Raw genomic sequence first — 19,334 nt, 5'->3', positions numbered from 1 at the left:
AGATTTAGAGGAGAGTTTTAACTTTATTCTTTATATAATGTCATAAAACTTGGGTCTTAGACTTTAAGAATGCCATGGGTTGGATCCTTTGCTTAATTTTCTAACATCTCTTTTTCCAACTCATTTTCTGAGATAGATGATGAGCAGAGTTGGAATCTGCAGCCTACTAATACAAAAAGCAGTTTCTCATGCACTTAAACAACAAAAATGCATTGAGTGGAGACAAAGTAAAATACGAAAATAGAGACTTTGATTTCATTTCCTAAATCTCTGACATCTTAACTCTTGGAGTATCTACATCTATATCGATATAGATACATATATTTGAATTTTAAACTTTTCTGAGATATAAAAATGTTTCACACAGGGACAGGGGTCCCAATTTTTAAAAATATTATTTTAAAATATATAGTTAATAATTAAATATGTTTAAAATATTTTTTAAAAATTTATAGTTGGTGGTTTAAAGTTTTTGTTTTGATAGTCTAAATTGATATATTTCTTTTTCCTGGAGAATGTCATGTAGAACATTTGCTAATTTAGTACGGCTTACGTTCTGCCTACAAGCTGGGGGGGGGGGGGGATGCTATAATTTTTTTCAACTTTAGAATTCCATAACAAACATTTTACAAGTGCTATGCTTAAATGAAACACACACACACACACACACACACACACACACACACACACTTAAAAGCTTGTATGCATCTCTTATCCTAGTTTTGCCTCATCTCTGGTAAACTCTAAAAAATGACTGCACTAATGAAAGAGGAAAGGGGAAAGGACCCAGCAATGGTATCCAAAATTAACAAAATTTCAGCTCTTGAAATTAAATCAAAAGCAACTAGTTCAGCACTTCAGTTTGCAAGCAATAAAGAAGTGTTCATTCAAAAAAAAAACACCCTAGCTGGTTTTGCTCAGTAGTTAGAGCACCGGCCTGCAGACTGAAGGGCCTCAGGTTCGATTCCAGTCTACAGTCATAGGACCAATAGTGGGTAAATGGAAATCTCTACTTTTAGGATTATTATAAGGAATTGTAGCTAAAACAAATAATATAGACTCCCTTCAGACATTTATGACAAGAGATTAGCATTACAGACTAAAATGTCAGGGTTGTTTTTTTATAAGGGGTTCAGTATACTGAAATACTACTCAGCCAAAATTTATAAAGAACTTATAAAACTCAACACCAAAAACAACAACAATCCAATTAAAAATTGAACAAAGGACCTGAACGAACACTTCTCCAAAGAGGACATATAGATGGCCATAGACATATGAAAAGATGCTCAATGTCACCAATGATCAGAGAGATGCAAATTAAAACCACAATCAGATATCACCTCACACGTGTCAGTACGGCTGTCATCAATAAATCAACAAACAAGTGTTGGTGAGGATGTGGAGCAAAGGGAACCTTGTGCACTGCTGGTGGGAATGCAGATCGGTGCAGCCACTGTGGAGAACAGTATGGAGTTACCTCAAAAAATTTAAAATGGAACTGCCTTATGACCCAGCAATTCCACTTCTGGGAATATGTTTGAAGAAATCCGAAACACTAATTCAAAAGAATATAAGCACCCCAATATTCATTGCAGAGTTACTTACAATAGCCAAGATTATTTGGAAATAGCCCAAATGCCCATCAGATGATGAATAGATAAAAAAAAAAAAGTTGTTGTACATTTATACAATGGAATACTACTCAGCCATAAAAAAGGAGATGTTACCCTTTGCGACAGCATGGATGGACCTGGAGAGTATTATGCTAAATGAAATAAGCCAGTCAGGGAAAGACAAATACTATATGATTTCACTTATAGGTGGAATCTAATGAACAAAATAAACTAGCAAACAAAACAGAAACAGACTCATAGATACAGAGAACAGACTGACAGCTGTCAGAGGGGAGGAGGACGGGGTCTGGGTAAAAAAGGTGAAGGGATTAAGCACCCAGCACCCACCACACAAAAACTTATAGACAACAGTATGGTGATCACCAGAGGGGAAGGGGGGGTGGTGTGAGAGGAGGTAGGAGAAGATAAAAGGGGGATAAATGGTGATGGAAGGAAGACTGGACTTGGGATGGTGAACACACAATATACAGATGATGTATTATAAGACTGTACCCCTGAAACTACATAATTCTATTAACCAATGTTACCCCAACAAATTCAATTTAAAAAAAACAGAAATATCAGGTTTTTTATGGTCCATAGTCATGTTTCCTGCTACATGACATGAACTTTTGTGTCGTCAAAATCATGGAGTAGCAAGCTGTGTTAAAACAAAATTCTACCACCTAATGCTATTATTGAGTGGGAAGATAACTCTCAAGGAGGGGTTTTAAATATCCATGAAGAGAATTGGTTAAATTAACTGGTAAATAGTTTTATAGATGTCCTTAAAACCACTAAGTCATCTGTCCCACCTCTTGCCAACACTTTTTTTTTGAAGTCCTGAATTTGGTATATAAATATCTAAGAAAAATCAAGCACATTTTTAAAGCAATCTGCCACAAGGCTAATTTAATTTATACATACATGTGAAGTAAATCCGTCATTCCCTGTCAATCTCAGGCAATATAAATGTGCTCATTACTTGGATAAATAACTAAGTTCATCTTTATGGTAAGTAGATATAAAGCAAAATGTTATGCAAGTATTTAAATCATAGCTCCCAGAGAAAGACTCAGTGTTTCAGTCAGTAGGCCTCCACACAAGACAGTAATGACACATCCCCAGTGGTAACAGTGGGTCACGTGGGATTGACTGGGGGAGGCAGGACTCTACATGCAGCATGGAAACCCTGGCCAGTTAATTCCGACACTCGACTCCACCCTTGCCTCCTGCTTCCACTGAGAGAATAATTGGTTTGTTTGGAAATATATGTATATTTATGCATCTTACCAAATATCTGTCATGAGATTAAATATTCAAAGAACAACAATAGCTACCAAGTAATAAGTTTATGAGTGAAAGATTTTACATATATTGCTACCAATCCTCACAATCTTAAAGACATATTATTTCCATTTTACAAATGAAGAAACAGAAATGCAGAAAGCTCCGATGGCCTCTCCAAGACTACCCAGCTAATAAATGACAGGGGTGAAATCTGAACACGCAGTAATCCCCCTACTACACATGGCTTTCTAAATAAAAGTCCTCTTCAGGGCTTTTACAGGTTTGTTCATTTATGTCCATTGATTTCAGTGTGAATCCCCAGCCACTTCTCATTCTGAAAAGATTCTCAACCCTATCAGGTTTTTGTTTTTTTTCTCTATTTCAGTCCACAGATGGATTTTTAGAGGCACGAAAATCGGGGTTTTTTAAATGTCATTGTTTCTGCACTGCTGAAACTCAAATTAGTGTCAGTTTACTCTGAATCATCAGGCAAACAATGAAGACACGCCATGAAATTTCAGTGCCCAATCTCATCTGTGTTTTGGGATCATATATACGATATGTGAAGGTCTAATGATGTTACAGAATACTGTACAAATAAAGTTTTGAAACAGGTAAAAAGAAAAGTAGGAGACGTGAATTACCCTAGCTCATGGCAGCACAATGTGCCAAATTTGAAAAGCACGTGACACAGCAGATGGTTATGCAACACTAGGAACACATGTCCTGCGAAGATCCCACAGTACTATGGTTTAGCGACAATTAGTAAAGATTAATACACACATACATTTCATTGCATGGTTTTAGTTTTTCAGCATTATATATCTGGGTAGATTTCTAAAGGGATTGGCCCACAAAATATTGGTCCAGTAGTTAAAAACAAGTTCATTATTAAAAGGAAAAATGTTAATCATACTTAAAATTAAAACACTCAAATCAAATAGACAAGTGAAATATAAGATAAGCAAAGTATCTTCCTACTATTAAACTCAACATTTAAAATCTTAAAAAATTTTAAGATTATTAAAAGTTTGCATCTAGTTCATTTTGTACATAATTAAATGAGATTGTAATAAAACTTATTTAATAGATACTAGGAATTTACAAGAAGTTTTCCCTTTGAAAAAGTTAGCAAAGGGTTACAACGACAGTTATCCCTTGCTTTTAAGAACATGTTAATAAGGTGAGTTAGAAAATACATCTCTTATAAATGAAATTTTATTTTCCTGGTATTAAACTGAAGTATGTTTATATTGAGTTTGAGGAGATGAGACAGAGACAGTAACAAAATTGAAATCTAGGGCAAGAAAGTTTAAGATGGTGTTTAGTTGTTTGGGGATCCAAGAGTTTATCCAAAAGTTCACTATTAGCTATGACATACAGCACTCAACCTAACTGCTCTCTGTGCTGGGAGCCACATGCTGGCCAACCCAAGAGCACAAACATAATCCTAGCTTACTCCCACATTTATAGCTCCCCCAAAGTTTAATCCATACTCATTTTGACTCGACAGTCTCTAATTCAGCTATATCACATTTTGTCAATACCAGCCATCTTGTAGATAGCAGTAGCAACAATAGGAACAGCAGTTGCTCATCTTCAAGAACACCTACCAAGAGCCAATCACTATTTGTGGGACTAAATGAGATGACCCACCAGCCCGATCAGTTACTATCCCCATTATACAGATGCGGAAACTAAGGCAGAGAGGTTGTATCACTAGGATATGACGGGGTTGGAATTTGACCCCAGGCACTCTAACTCTAGAGCTTACTCTCATCTAACTCCTTAGGATACACTACCTGAAAATTCCCAGGTTAACAAAATTCCACTTACAGGAAACTAATTCATTCTCCATTCGATCTCTTCATTAATCAGGAAATCCCATATGCTAAATTTATTTCAAATGGGGGAGTGGTCTTCCAGTCCTATACTCATTTCTACTAAACAGCATATGAATAATAAAGAAGAAATGGTCTTCTTTCGTTGGACTCAGTCCTGTATGTAGACTGATTTAAAGTGTTGCCAAGGTGATGGCCCCTGTGAGGTTGAGACGGCCCCTGTGAGGCTCAGACGGCCCCTGGGAAGCCGAGAAAAATACCACATGATCTCACTCATTTATGGATAATAAGGACCATTATAAACTGATGAACAAAAATGGATACAGAGGCAGAGCAGCATTGAACAAACTGTCAAACTACAGTGGGAAGCCTGGGGAGGTTTGCGGGGGTAGGAGATCAACCGAAGGACTTGTATGCATGCGTATAAGAATAACCAATGGACACAAGACTCTGGGGGGTGGGGGAGGCCAGGGGAATGTCAAGTGGGGTGGGGGGGAAGGAGACATGTGTAATACTCTTTGTAATACTTCAAGAAATAAAACAAAATTAAATTTAAAAAAATAAAATAAAATAAAGTGTTGCCAAGAACAGCTGGCATATTCCAGTCACACACTCAGTGGCGCAGATATGCCATTACAAATATGCAAATCAGTCATATAGTTAGAAAGCAAGGGGTTAAAAATGCCTTAAATTAAAGGCAAGGATTTCAAAGAACTCAGAGAATGAAGCGAAAAATTATTTATAGGATAAAAATTCTACTATACTAAATATACAACATCAAAGAAAACCAAGTTCAGAAATATGTTAAAACATGAATCAAAATCTCTAAAATTTCAAATTTTAATCATGTAAAGGCTGCTGACACAGAAATATTATTTAAAAACCATTTAATTATAACCTAAGAAAACAGCATACAAATGAATACGTATCAGTCACTATAGATAAAACTACATTACAGACTTGGTTTATATTTGGCAATTAGAGATCTGAACAAGTTTTCATTCTTGTCCAGTTTTTCTCCTTTCAGATAAAAAAAAAAAAACCCACAAAACTTACTGACAAGGCTCATCAATCAGTAAGAGGGCCTGGTTCTGATATTATACGAGCTCTGTCAACCTTAATCAAATCGCCTGCCAGGTCGCAGATAAGTAATGATTTGCTTAGGCTTAGCGAGGCCAGAGTTTCCCTTCTGTAGTATATACATCTCCAGAGTGAAAATAAACAGTCTCACACCTCGTACTGGGAGCTGGACTCTGTTGGTATTACAACTCAGTCTTCACTCCAACAAAAGAGGAGGAGCAAAACGTGCCTTTAAGAATATCTACTTTTCTTTCTTTCCTTCTCAAGCCAGCCGTCAAACTGGTCACGAAACCATTTTTAAACTATTTCACTGAACAGTTAACAACAGTTCTAATCTACACTGAAACACAAATTAGCTATCATTAAATGCTTTAGGATTGGCATTTAGTTTATTCAACATATAGAGTGATATAAAACAAAAGAGAAATAGCTAACAGTTGCCAAAAGTAATACTAAAAGAATCACTGAAAACTGCAAATCTTGTCTTCCTTTTCTAGCACCTCTGGGAAATGAAAAACAGACTGTGTTTCAGCATCACCTGTCATGTTTGGGATACAGGGGTACCATGGAGCAACTGTTAAGACAAAGAGCATATCAATGTTGATTTTATATTCATCCCACAACTAAAGACACAAATGGAAAATGAGATTTATTTCTAAAAAGCCATCTTTGCTATTTTCCTTACTCTACATATAACTGGAAAGAAATTTCAAACTTCATTTCAGCTGGAATATACTGTTAAAGAATTTCTAAGCATCCAAGTACCTGCTATAAAGAAAGGTGTTAGGAAGGATTCCCATAGCTAGGAAAAAATAAGGAAATGACCTCTTTAGAGGAAAGAGAGTTAAAATACAAGACATCGTGGCTCAATTGTACCTTAGGCAAAATTCACTTCGATATTGTCCATTAGGTCAATAGAATCCAGAATGCAGTTGTGGTTTACAAATGGCAAAGACAAATGTGCAATTTCAAAGCACAAATGTGCAATTATAGCCTAAATTACGTTTTAGAAAACTACCATTTCAAATAGCCTGCTTTTCCAATCATAGAGAGACTTTAAAGTCGACCTCACTTTGAGCTGCATTAAAACTCTTGTATCTGATACCAATGCTCAATCATTTATCTTGTCTTCCTTTTCTAGCACCTCTGGGAAATGAAAAACAGACAAATTGCACATTTGTCTTTGCCATTTTCATGAAAATTTTACTATCTCATGCATTTATGGTAAATAGCAAAAGGTGGGGGGGGAAGAAAAATGCATGTAAAACACTCTGCAACATACAATGGGCTCTATAAAAGTTATTTAAGAAATGATCAATATCAGAAACAGAGAGAAGGAGGTTCTATCTATCACCTAATATGTGATAAATAGAATCATGAGACAGGAAGTGCAATTGGACTCATAACTGCTCTCCAAGAAACTAAGTGAGCACAGGGAATGTCATGGTCCCTCGGGTGCCCGACTGTGCATGCCACACAGACCAGGGCAGGTGCTCCTTTCCCAGGCCTCTGGGTGCAACACCTGGTAAGTCTGAAGGGCACCCAAATAGGCATGGGCCCTGCTTTGCAAAAACTATAAATATGTCCCTCCTTTTTCACCATATTATTTCTTTATTAAATTGCCCAAGGATACCTGCAGCACAGTCACTCCGGTACTAGCAACTGACACAAAAGATGCTAGTATTGCTCAGGGAATTAAAAAGAACTTTTACACGTGGACGGGGACTTTGCCTACTAAATGTCACGTGAAAGGATGTTTTTCCCAGAAAAATCACATTTCGACACAAATGGGAGGAAAACCCTAACTTGCACAAGTAAAAAGATTCAGCACTCAGGGCCTCTTTCTTGGCTGTTAAAAGCCTCAGGAGTTGGATGTGTGGTGCCTGTTAATTTGATTCCATGCTCAGCTGACATCTGTAACCACAACTAAGTATTCTGTTCATGGTCTAACTAGCTAAGAAAACATGGATCTGATCAAGCATTCAAAGGCTTGTTTACAGATCTGATCATGTCCTTACTTTCCCCCTAATAATCTACCGATCTGGAAGAGAAATCCCCAAATAAGTAAACCACTGACAATTTTTCTTTAAAAGAATTTCTACTGATGTTTGCACGTGGGGTGAAATGCAGCCTGGACTTACAAGGCTCACATTTAGAAACCCACTCTGGGAGTTAGCTGCAAGACTCCTGCTAACAGTAGTAAGATGTATGTAGTCAAATCCCTGAGCTAAACTTTACTTGATGCCACAAAGCATTGCTATCGAATGCCTGTACACACTGTATTGTATGATTAAAAACCCCAGTGTGGCTGCTGTCATAGTAACAAATGTGAAATTATTTTAAGGCCTAACCACTATGACAATAGCTCTTTTAAAATGCATCCTCGAACACAAAAGAAATAACAAATAATGACAAGTGTGTTTGCTAGCTTAATAATGGGAGACCACAGTTAACAACCCATCTTGTAATAACTCAAAATCGCCTTGAGTTAGCCATGAGATGAAATACACTTAATCTAAAATGCATGATAAAAACTCTATGAAAGTCCTATATAGGCTACAGTCAAAAAATGAGAACTGCAATTTCTTTTAAAAGACAAATCCAACTAAAATACAAAATAACCGAAAACATGAAGATTAGAGCTTAGAATTGGGAGCTCTGGATAGAAGTTTGATGTGTTTTTGTTTTAATTTCAAAAAGGACTTGACCATAAAAAAGAAAGTATGCCCAATTTTCAATAAATAGGAAACAATAACTGATTAAGAGATCGGGAACTTTCTAATCAGATTATGACTTGACAATATGTTCTTAAACAGAAGTATATATTTAAAATTAGGTTTAAAATAATCCTCTTCACTGCAGAACAAAACCTGTAATTTCATTTTAGATGAATATCCAAGATTTAATGGAAGAAACAATCAAACGATCTTGTTCAAGAAGGCGATCACACTAAGATGAACCACTGAGGTAAATCATGGAGACAACGTAATAGTAAGAATTTACTGTGTTTCTACTCAAGAGTGTAGTAATCTATTGAGAATTATAAAAATAACTTCTCAGTATTCAGCAGTCCCAGGATCTGCTATACTGCTCAGATACTTGGACACCAAATTGAAATCCTAATATATGAATTGTCCTTAAAACATGCTAACATCTAAAAATCTAATTTCACGGCAAGGGTGAACAGTGATTTAGATTGGTAATATGATGTTATTTTACTGGTGCTTAAAAAGAGTCAAGAGCACCTTTTCTACAAAACTGTACTGTCGCATTCATAGTTTCATTCAGACATTCAGCCTCACCTGGCCATCTTATAAGCCAAACTTCAAACTTTTTCCCATATATTGCAAGCTATGTAATATCCAGGCAAACAATGAAGTTTAACTCCATCTACTCCTAGTCAACAATCTGAGAGGGACCGTTTACATGACTGGAATGGAGGTACGTGCTAAACAGCACGCCCACCCCAGCTGAAACTGTTCTCTAATGCTTACTGCCTCTTATTCCCTGTGTTGTTATTTTGTTATACACCCGCCCTGAGGCCAAAACCATGAAAAGAAGCCAAAATAAATGGGCAGGAAAAATGTCTTATCCCTAGCTTATGATGCTATTTTTCTTTTTATTGGAATAAAAGAGGCTGCCAAGTTCTGATGTCACTGCAGTAATTTTATGGCCTGATAAAAGCAGTATTTTATCCATTTGAACATTCGTCTCTGTTGCCAACTTTACCTCCAACCAGACAGTGTGTAGGATTACTCAACTGAACAGATATCAAATTATAGTAAAATAGAGAATAATAATTACTTTTACTCTGATACCATAAAAAGCCAATAACTGTCAGACGTTTCCCTGGCAAGAGACAGAAGCCAGAATGTACTTTTCAGTCCCTATATATCCAGGAGAACTCCTGTAATTCTGAGTGTTTGAAGACAAACACACGAAACATGACATCAGCTCTCTGGAGACATTTAATGTTGCACAGGACAAAAATGCACATTTTAAATATATAAAATTGTTGCAACATCAGTCAAGCGTTCCGGTAATAATGGCACAGATGTCCTGGTAGCTGCAACAGTTAACTACTTTCCCTTCATCTCTAGTTTTCTTTTAATCTTCGTTATTTGCAGCTGTGGTATACCTGAACTTGGCATGGAGAATCACCGATTTCACTGGATTTTTTAAGAACAAAAGTGTGTGTTGAAATCATCCATGGATCTAGAGGAGACAGTTTAGCATCTTGCTACTCAATGTGGGCTGCCCAGTGTCATTCGCATCATCAGAAACTTGTCAGAAAGGGAGAATCTTGGGATTCATCCTAAACCGACCAAATCAGCAGTAGAGAAAGCAGGGTCTGGTCACGGGAGGAATGCACTGTAGCTGCGGACTGCAGAAGCACCAGGTAGTAAGGAACCGTGTATGCCTAGCGAAGACCTGGGCTTTAATCAATGAGTGATTCGGGGTCTTTGAAGAAATCGGTTTTAAGAGCAGTCACATGATCAGATTTATGCTTTAGGAAGGTCATTACTCTGGCAAAATGTAGAATGGATGATTTGGAAAAGAGAAAACCAAGCCTGGAGACAGGGGGATGAGGCAGTAGCAGGTTAAGCAGGAGTTAGGACTATCGTTTTGTCTCACATTCTGAATCGCCTCTCAGCCCTCTCAAATTTTGAAAAGAAGGCTGGAGGGGTAGGATAATGGAAACAGAAGAGAGAGAGATCTTAGAGGTTACAGGGAGGGTACAGAAGGCTTTATGTGTAAACAGAAGTATAAAACAGTGAAAACACAGTCTATTTTTCTGCTTTATAGAGAAATTATTATTTTGATTTGGGATTCTATACTCCTTTCAATCACTCTAAATATCAATTGTTAATATAAATAATTAACATATATTTACAGACACAAAATGTGTACATGGTTAGATTAGATAACTATGATTAGATTATATCCTCAGAATATAGTTTCACTGCTTGGATAAGTCACTGACATAGGCTTTCTCTTCCCATATGAATTATTTCTCGCTCTTGAAATTCAAGTGTAGAAAAGTTTGGATGGAGGAAAAAACAGAGACAAGAGGTACATTTATTAATTTTTACTTTATATATAACTTGTTGTAGGGGAGAATAAATAACTAGGTCAACAGAGGGCTTGAAATAAATTCTCAGATGTACCTATATACAAAGGGGGCAAATACCAAACTTGTCAGTATCATCATTTCTGATACCAATATACTTAGAATGCTGGGAAAAAAGAATCTCCGACATTTACTTATGAGTGAAAAAATAAAGAATTAAATTAAAGTGAAAGAGCCGGCAAGTAGAAGCAGTCCTCAACTTTATACCAGGGTTGGTTTGAGAAAATGTATTGACCTAATGGCTATTTGAAACGTGTTAAAACATTTTCTCCCCCCTTATGTATCCGGTGGCTACGTAGACTCCCATAAAGCCTATTTCAGGGAGTCTTAGCACTGCAAAGGCCCTACAGGTCGTGAGGTCCAATCCGTCACCGAAGGAAGCGATGCTTTCCACAGTCTCTTTGGCAAATGCCACTAGAACATGTCTAGTTATAAGGAGCTCATGCCACTTCCAGCGTGCAATTTCTGTCATGAGGCAGCTCTATTTGACAGACAGTTCTTCCCTCTTTTGAAACAAAATCTGCACTTTTGAGCGCCCTATGGAACAAAAGATGCATCATATATCACTATTTCAACTCTCCCCACCCCCACTGAAATCTTGGCCACTGGTGGTCTGATTTAAGAAGAAAGGGGGACAACTCGCCCCTCTGGAATGCAGGGGGACCCATCCCTGCATATGGCTGGAAGTGAGGAATGGCCTCGTGTCAAGGAACTATGAATAATAGATTTAATAAAATTACAAATGCTGAGGATACAATGTCTCCTGAGAGAGAAAGTGGCTTGTGTTCAAGCAGACCATCCAGAAAGTCCTTCAACATTTCCAAGAACAGAAATATTATTCATCTCAACCACGGCTCCCTCCAAAATTTCAGTGAAAACAAAAACTTCTGATTCGTCAACAGCATCCTGTATTCTTGTTTCGCTGTTTGGGGAAATAAACGGTATTTGGCATATTAGGGAATTCCAACAGTGCAAACAGAAATTTCTAAACACAAAGGCACAACCTGACAGTAACTGTGAAGGTCATACAGCCAGTCCGTGTAAGTGGGCAGCCCCAGTCTTCACACTCTTCCCATAGTATAGCATACTAGCTCCATTTGGGGGGGGATTTTTTTCAAAATAACATTGTGTTTTTCATTTTCTTCTAAAAGATATTACACTAATGCTGGGGTGATGGTCACGTCTGTGCAATTCTAACTATTGATTATTGCATTAAATCATAGAAATGAAGGACATAAGATGACGTAGATAGTCCTCTATTTTGAGGCTCCCTCCATCCCCTTCTAAAAACTAAAAATAAAATAAATGCAGTTATCAAAAAAATCTGATTTATGGAATTGTAACTGTAGGTAATGATATTACCTTCAACCTGTTTTTATGTATAAAAATAAGGTCATGGATATTTTTCTAAGCTAGCCACTGGGATCTGATTTTCTAATACTTTAGGCAGAAGTATTGTTATTTTTCCCCCACTGACCATGTGCCAATAAAATGAACTGCTATGGATTTCAAAACACAAAAGATGCTACAACAATGTAAAAGGCATGTCTCACCACCATACATGATGACAGATGAATCCCTCAGACACAATGAGCAGTGCAAGGAACCAGATATAAAAGAACACATACTGTCTGCATCCACTTTTATCAAGTTCAAGAACAGGCTAAACTAATCTCTGGTAAAAATCTCATCTGCAGAGAGAATAGTTGTTGCTCGCAGGGGACAGTGGCATTGTCTGGGAAGGGACCCAGAGAGCCTTCTGAGGCAAAGGAAAGGCTCTATATCTACCTGGGCACCGGTTACACAGGTGTGCGCGTATGTAAAGCCTCACCTAGCTGTTCACTTAGTGTACATTAAATGGATGCTTGTGTACATCTCTGTATTACACCTCGATTGGAAAAAAATGCAACACATTGCTTCTAGGTGTCTTTTAAGTTTCAACTGCAAAATTAAGAAAACTGTACCACATGAAAACTTACAGCAGTTACATATGTCCACACTATCACTAACTTCTGAGAACTCCTCATTAGTTAGTACTTCCAAGAAATCACTTCTGGATCGAAATAATAGACTCCTGTACAGGAGGAATTACTAGAAATACCAGCAGCTCCCATTCACAGAGGTTTTACCATATGCCAAGTGCTTTACTTTCATTATCTCTTGTAATCCCCCAACAGTGGTTAGAGATACTATTGTTATTATCCCCATTTTGTAGAACAGAAAACCAAAGCTTAGGTCAAGATCACTGTGCAAGCTTACATAAATAAAGAGGTGAGCCAGCCTGTAACAAGAATAGCTGAGCAGCAAGCTAAATGTCAACTTAATTCTCTTGTTTGTATTAGGGTACTATAAAAAACCAAGCACACAGTTACAAGCAACAAAACATGAGCAGAATATAAAACCTTAAGTTTAATAACATAATCTGTATTTTTTTTTTGTCTTCTCAAATAAGGTGTAAGGAATTTTACAGTTCCTTAAATTCTAGGGTTAAAGATACATCACTGGCTCTCACGAATTGAAGTCCCTACTCACATTCCAACTGATATGTAGAAAAAAAAAATATTCTTTGGGGTAGCTTTGTATTATCTGTGGCTATCAAAATACATCACACAGCAAAGAAACTGAACAACTTGTGAACCAAGACAGGCACAATGCTAACCATAGTATTTACTCCAATTCATTGAAGAGTCCTTTCAATTTGGCCATACTAGTAGAAGGCATGCCCTGGATTAAGATGGGAAAACATTTTTAAACATATTCTCTAAAAGGCTTCTTTATTTTCTAAACAGTGTATTGTGAGGAGAATTTGGTAGGACTACATGGTAATAGGACGGTAATACATGATATACAACATGATGTTAAGCAGGGACAAAATATCAAATTAACCATCAAATAAGCTACTGCACTCTCTGCATTCCATGAAATGTACAAACAGTGGAATTCAGATTCATGTTTATTCTCAAAAGATGAAAATCAATTAACTATGGCATCCAAGATTCAGAACTACTCTTCCTGGAAAAGTACACAAGAAACAAACTGGGCTAACATTTTGAAAAGTGTATCCAAAAATTATATTGGGGGTGAAGGGGGGCGAGGGAGGAAGATCCACTAATATTTCCAAAAAACTTTACCCCAAAAATGTTTACAGAATATTTTAATAGATATATTTTCATTTACTTGTGGCCGCTAGCAAATCTGCAAAGCAATTCCTTAAAAAAAAATACTAGAAATCAGAAAGGATTCTTAAAAGACAACAGAAAAGAGCTACACCCTAAATGAATTTAAACTCTATAACAGAACAGAAACACAACAAAATCATATAAAAACAAAAGAGCAAACTAAAATATGCCTATTCAAACAAGCATTTCACCTCTGCAAAAAAAACGATTTGCTTCCCATAAAAGTCAGATTTAGCTCTCACTTCAAAAAGCTATTGAAACAATACATCCACCCTGGCAGGCAAGACCAAACTGTAATACAATTTTACATGTTTATCAATAGATCATTCAGAGAAAACTTACCAAATCTGCAACGTGTGTATGCTTGTGCTTCGGAGGGAAAGCAGAAAAATGACTTTCTGTACTTAACAGTGACGTTCACTTCAGGGCTAAGAAACACACCGCCACAGTCCTGCTTGCAGGAAAGTCCTGACTAGCAATCTGCCTTTGGGTTGGGCTCTTCTCTTATGAGATAAGCTGTTAAGTCATGCCTTGATTTTAGATCTGCTAACATATGGAGTCTTCTAATGTAGCCTCTCTCCGCCCCCTCCCTCCGCTCCCCCCTCACCGCTGCTCCACTCCCTCTGCACACACACACACACACACACACACACACACACATACAAAAAAGGCACTGCAGGGCAGAAATTCCTCAGGTGCTCGCTAATGGAATTCCCAGGGTCTTGGAGCCGCTTCGGGGATCAAGAGATCTCATAGCCCCTGCTGGGGTAAGGAGCAGCGAGTCTGTTCCATTTAATCAAATACAGAATGAATTTTCAGCTCTATTCACTAGCTTGTCTCCAGGGCTCTCAAAAGGCACCAGGCAGCTAGAATCACACACATGTGGCTCTTTTAGGCAAGTATAATTAGTTTGATTTTAAAAAGCCACATTAATAATATCACCTCAGGACCATTATTCAGGGGACAGATGACAATGATACTGTATGTTTTAAGCCTGACAATGGGGGAAAGAGCACAAACAATGAGGGAAAACTTGGAGGATTAAAAAAAAAAAAAAAAAAAAAACACGCCAGTTTCTCATTGAATTGTAATCCAATATTTTTAAAGTGACATTAAATATATTCCATACACTTCATTTTAATTGAAAAATATCAAGTAAAGCCCTCCTCCCTATTATCTTGAAAGTGAATCAGTACCTTATATACAACAAAAATGTATAGATGAAATGTTTATAAATAAAGGGAATGTTTACACACACAATATAAAAATTTACATAAAAACAATAAAACATTATTCTCAAATGTCTTATCTGAGAATAATCCAAGATAACAAATCTTCTTAGGGAAGAGCACCAATCAAAAACTGTAAATCAAGTCCTTCAAAGCAATGTATTTAGCAACCAGACTCCAAATTCCCTTTCTAATCTAATTAGTTGCTATTAAGTGGTAAGATCATCTGCCTAAATACTACCTGGTGGGCAACTCATCTACTCCTCTGATGTCTTCTTACCTACACATCTAAGCAGTATAAGCGCTAATAACAAGGCAACGCTTAATGTAATTAAGTGTTATAAATAACAAATTTTTAAATTACTTATTTTTAATGTTCTATCCCCTGTCTGATTTCACTAAGATAATGTTAAATGCCTAAAAATCATTTCCCCTGGATTTTACTTAGACATAATCACCCAATTTTGGTCTAAATGTTTGCAAAAGAAACGTTTTCTAGAGAAGGAACATTTTACTTCAATTTTTATTGTGACAAAACCATAAATGACATCGTTTAGAAAGTCATGAAAGCGTAAAAGGTCAACGTGGGAACATAAGAGGAAAGCACAGCAAACCAGTCAACGCATTTTACCTGATCTCTTTAGACCCCCCTTTCCTACACACAGCCTCCCATCTCATAGACCTTGAGAACGGGGCGGGGGTCCTATCTGAAAGTGAGCTTAGTTCTCTTCATGCAAAGTCAAACCACCTGCAAAGAAGGTAAGACTGATGGAGAACCCAACCTGCACAGGCCAGATGGGTGTGCTCCGGGGCCTGAGAGTTCTCTGTACCTCCCGACTCCAGGGCAGAGCTGTTTAAGTACTTTCCACAGAGGAGGCTGATGCGAACCACAGCCATCAATCAAAGCATCCCAAGTGGTTTCCTGCACACACACACTACCTCGAGGAACTGATTTCCCTGGTTGACTACACCACTCAAACAAAGACAGATTTCCCAGATACTATATCCACGTTTTTGGGTTTTGTTTTGTTGTTTTTTTGCATGAAAGTTAAACAACATACAGGGGTGTTTTTTCTAGAACTATAAATGTTTCTGCTCTATACGCTGCCAAACACACACCCAAGGGCGGGTCTTCGCAAAATGAAACAGGTTTGCACTCCATCCTTCTCATATAACTTAAAAGTAGGAGGCAGTTTATATCAACATGTGCATAACAGAAAACTACGGTAGTGGGTGTCTCTCTGGGTTCCTAAGAATGCTTTCTAGTTAAGGACTAATTTTTTAAAAAGGTCCAGAACCTTTCTGACGTTCCCTTTCATCTTGTCCTAAAAGTTGCACTACTCCCCCTCCCCCATCCATTTTCAGCTAAAGTAGACTACTCACAACAACAACAACAAACCGAGCTCTAAAATGTAATAGGATGTTTAGAATCATCCCAAGAACAAACCCGTTTCAGCCCCAGCCCTCTCCCACCGCCTCCTCCCGGACACTACCCACTGGGTAATGATGCCAAGCGTCAGCTGACAGCCTGCGGGTTACGGTGTCAGTGAGGCATGGTATGGCATCGGCATCGCCGGCCACCGGACTGAGAACCCATCTGTTACCTTGAAGTCCGACCTCCCGTTCCACGAGGTGTCCGACGCAGGGCGCGGAGGAGGCTGCCTTTCTGTGAATGCGGTTGGTTCTCTAGACCCCAGATCTCAGCTGGAAGGCAGCCTGCCCTCCGAGCACCTGCCACCCTCGGGAGCCCGGCCAGGAAGGACCAGCTTTCCGGAGCAGCCTCCTTGCGGACAGACAGCCGTCCACCTGACTCGGTGGGGTCCGGGGGGGACAAGGAGGCGAAGACCAGAGAGTCCCTCCAACCCCCGCACCCCCCCACTCTGTGATTTATGACTGACAGTCCTAGAGGTGGAGTGGAAGCCACAAGGGTTGGGAGCTGCGGGCTGAAATAAAGAGCGAGCTGCAATGTATGGAGACAGGAGAATGCAACCCCAGGGAGAGCTGCTGGGGAAGGAGAACGAGCTCCGAGCTCCCGGGGCTGGGCAGGCACGGCGCCCGTGACAGCGGAGAGAGAGACCCCGTGCGGGACGTTCCTCCCGCTCGCCCCGCAGAAAGCACCGTCCCCAGGGCGCCCCGCGAGTGGAGGCTGAAGGGCGGGGACCCCCCCTCCCTGGGGACGTGCCGGCGCCCCAGCTCCCCGCCAGGTTCGTCCCACCTGCCGGGCGGGTCCCTGTCACTGACACCCCGCCCTCCGCCACCGGGCGGCCCAGCGGCCCCCGTCTCCGCCCGAGCCCCCGACCCCGCGCCCCTGGGCCCGCCGGCCGCCCGCCGCGACCGCCCGTCCCCCGACCCCGCGACGGGACCACCGCGCACCTCTCGGCGGCCCGGCGGAGCCCCCAGATCTCTCGCGGCAGCCGGCTCCCAGAGCCGCCCCAGGTCATCCCGCGCGGGCGGCTACGGCGGCGACAGCGATCCGAGCGGCCTCCACGCGCCAGGCGGGGGCGGGGCGGGGGCGCGGGTCCCCGCTCTCCTTGCGCCGCGCCGCGCACCCGGGCTCGGGGGAGGGGGCGGGGCGGAGTCACGGCGCGCGCCCCCGCCGCTGCGCCCGCCCGCCCAGGCCTCGGCGCGCGGGCGCGTGACCGGGCGCCGCGGGAGCGCGCCACGAGGCCGCCCCGCCCCGCCGGAGGGTGCGCGCGCAGCCGCCAGATCCACGGCGGGGGGCGGGACGTACCAATATGCGGGGGGGGACGCACCATGTGCAGGGCCACCTCCAGTCCCCTTCCTGCTTGTCCACAAGAGCTCCCCTCCAGTCAGAGGAGTTAATTCTCTGCTTTGGTTTAGGGCAGGTGAGACGGAGGTGCCTCAGCAGCTCCCGGAGGTTGCACTCACTCTCCTCCCCCTTTAAGACCCCCGGAGACCGGCGGTGGAGCGGTCCGCAAGGGTCCGCACGTCCGCCGGCGCCCCGCCCAGGCCCCGCCCCTCAGTCCTCGGCGGCGCTCCCGACCTGTCTGTTCTCTCCACTCGTTTTTTTAAAATTGTTGACAGTATTACAAATGTCCTCCACTCCCCCGACCCTTTGCCCCCCTTCACCCCGCCCCGCCCTGCCCCAGGCCTTCACCGCACTTGTCTGTGTCCATGGGTGATGCATCTCCGCACGTAAGGTCTTCGGCTCATCTCTCCCCGGCCCCCCACCCCGATCTGTCTCTCTCCACTCTTACCTGGTGGCTGTCTCCCGGCTCCAGCTTCCCGCCGCTATGGTTCCGTCGCCTTTTCATTACTTTCCATGTTTCGTTTCTTCCTGGTTCCACAACCTCCCCTCCTGCCTTCACAGTCGCGCCAAGCTGGCGGCAGAACTTAGGCTGGGAGTGAGCCTCTGTCCCGGTGAAACCAGCGTGGCCTTTGGGCCCAGAGTCTAACCAGCCCGTCCTTGGACCCGCCCCAAGTTATTTGATGTCACCGAACCTCAGTGGTTCAAACAGAAAAAGGGAAAAAATGATTTCTATACTAGGGGCTGGGGGTGGCGGGGCAGGTGGCGGGTGCAAGAAACCACTTCCTTCTCACCTAAGTTCTACCTGGGCTAATCCATTGAACAGACAGACCAAGAGGAGAAAATGCCCAAAGTTTATTAGGGATCCACATGCAGCGGCGCCATGAGATATGAGACCCAAAGACACCTTAGGAAGTGAGGTTTCTGTGCCATAAAAGAGAAGGAGAGGGTGGGGCAGGAGGGTGGGATTTCAAAAGGACCGCGGGCAATCCACGGGTGGGCAACATGTGGCAAACCAGTTCTTTCTGGGCACCCCAGGCCAGTGGGATCCAGAAGGGAGTTCGACCAACCAGGCTTTGCTAGATTTCTTCCTATCTGCCCCCCTTTTAATTCATGGGTGCTCAGGTGACATTACTAAGGGTGCCTTCCTGCAGCAGGTTTTTCTATCTGAATTCCTTTAGGCCAGTGGTTCTCAACCTCT

At 41.0% G+C, this 19,334-nt stretch overlaps 1 protein-coding gene across 7 annotated transcripts in view; it reads right to left on the bottom strand.

The window, feature by feature from the left end:
• CDON (cell adhesion associated, oncogene regulated) overlaps positions 1-17,925 on the bottom strand; it is a 74,842-nt gene extending 56,917 nt beyond the window's left edge. For 4 of the 7 annotated variants that reach the window (XR_004974865.1, XR_004974866.1, XM_036353908.1 and 1 more), the window contains exon 1: positions 17,740-17,925. The gene's annotated coding sequence lies outside the window, so the exon portion shown is untranslated. Of the gene's footprint in view, positions 1-14,479; positions 14,687-15,997; positions 16,218-16,970; positions 17,310-17,739 lie in introns of those variants that run through there. The other 3 variants (XM_036353909.1, XM_036353911.1, XM_036353910.1) reach the window with 3 other exon arrangements.
• Between the last annotated feature and the right edge of the window lie 1,409 nt (positions 17,926-19,334).

The sequence above is a fragment of the Myotis myotis genome, unplaced genomic scaffold (assembly GCF_014108235.1).
Source record: "Myotis myotis isolate mMyoMyo1 unplaced genomic scaffold, mMyoMyo1.p scaffold_m19_p_20, whole genome shotgun sequence".
NCBI classification, from domain to species: Eukaryota; Metazoa; Chordata; class Mammalia; order Chiroptera; family Vespertilionidae; genus Myotis; species Myotis myotis.
The sequence above is the reverse complement of the archived record's forward strand: the minus strand, read 5'-3'. Positions and strand labels throughout refer to the sequence as shown.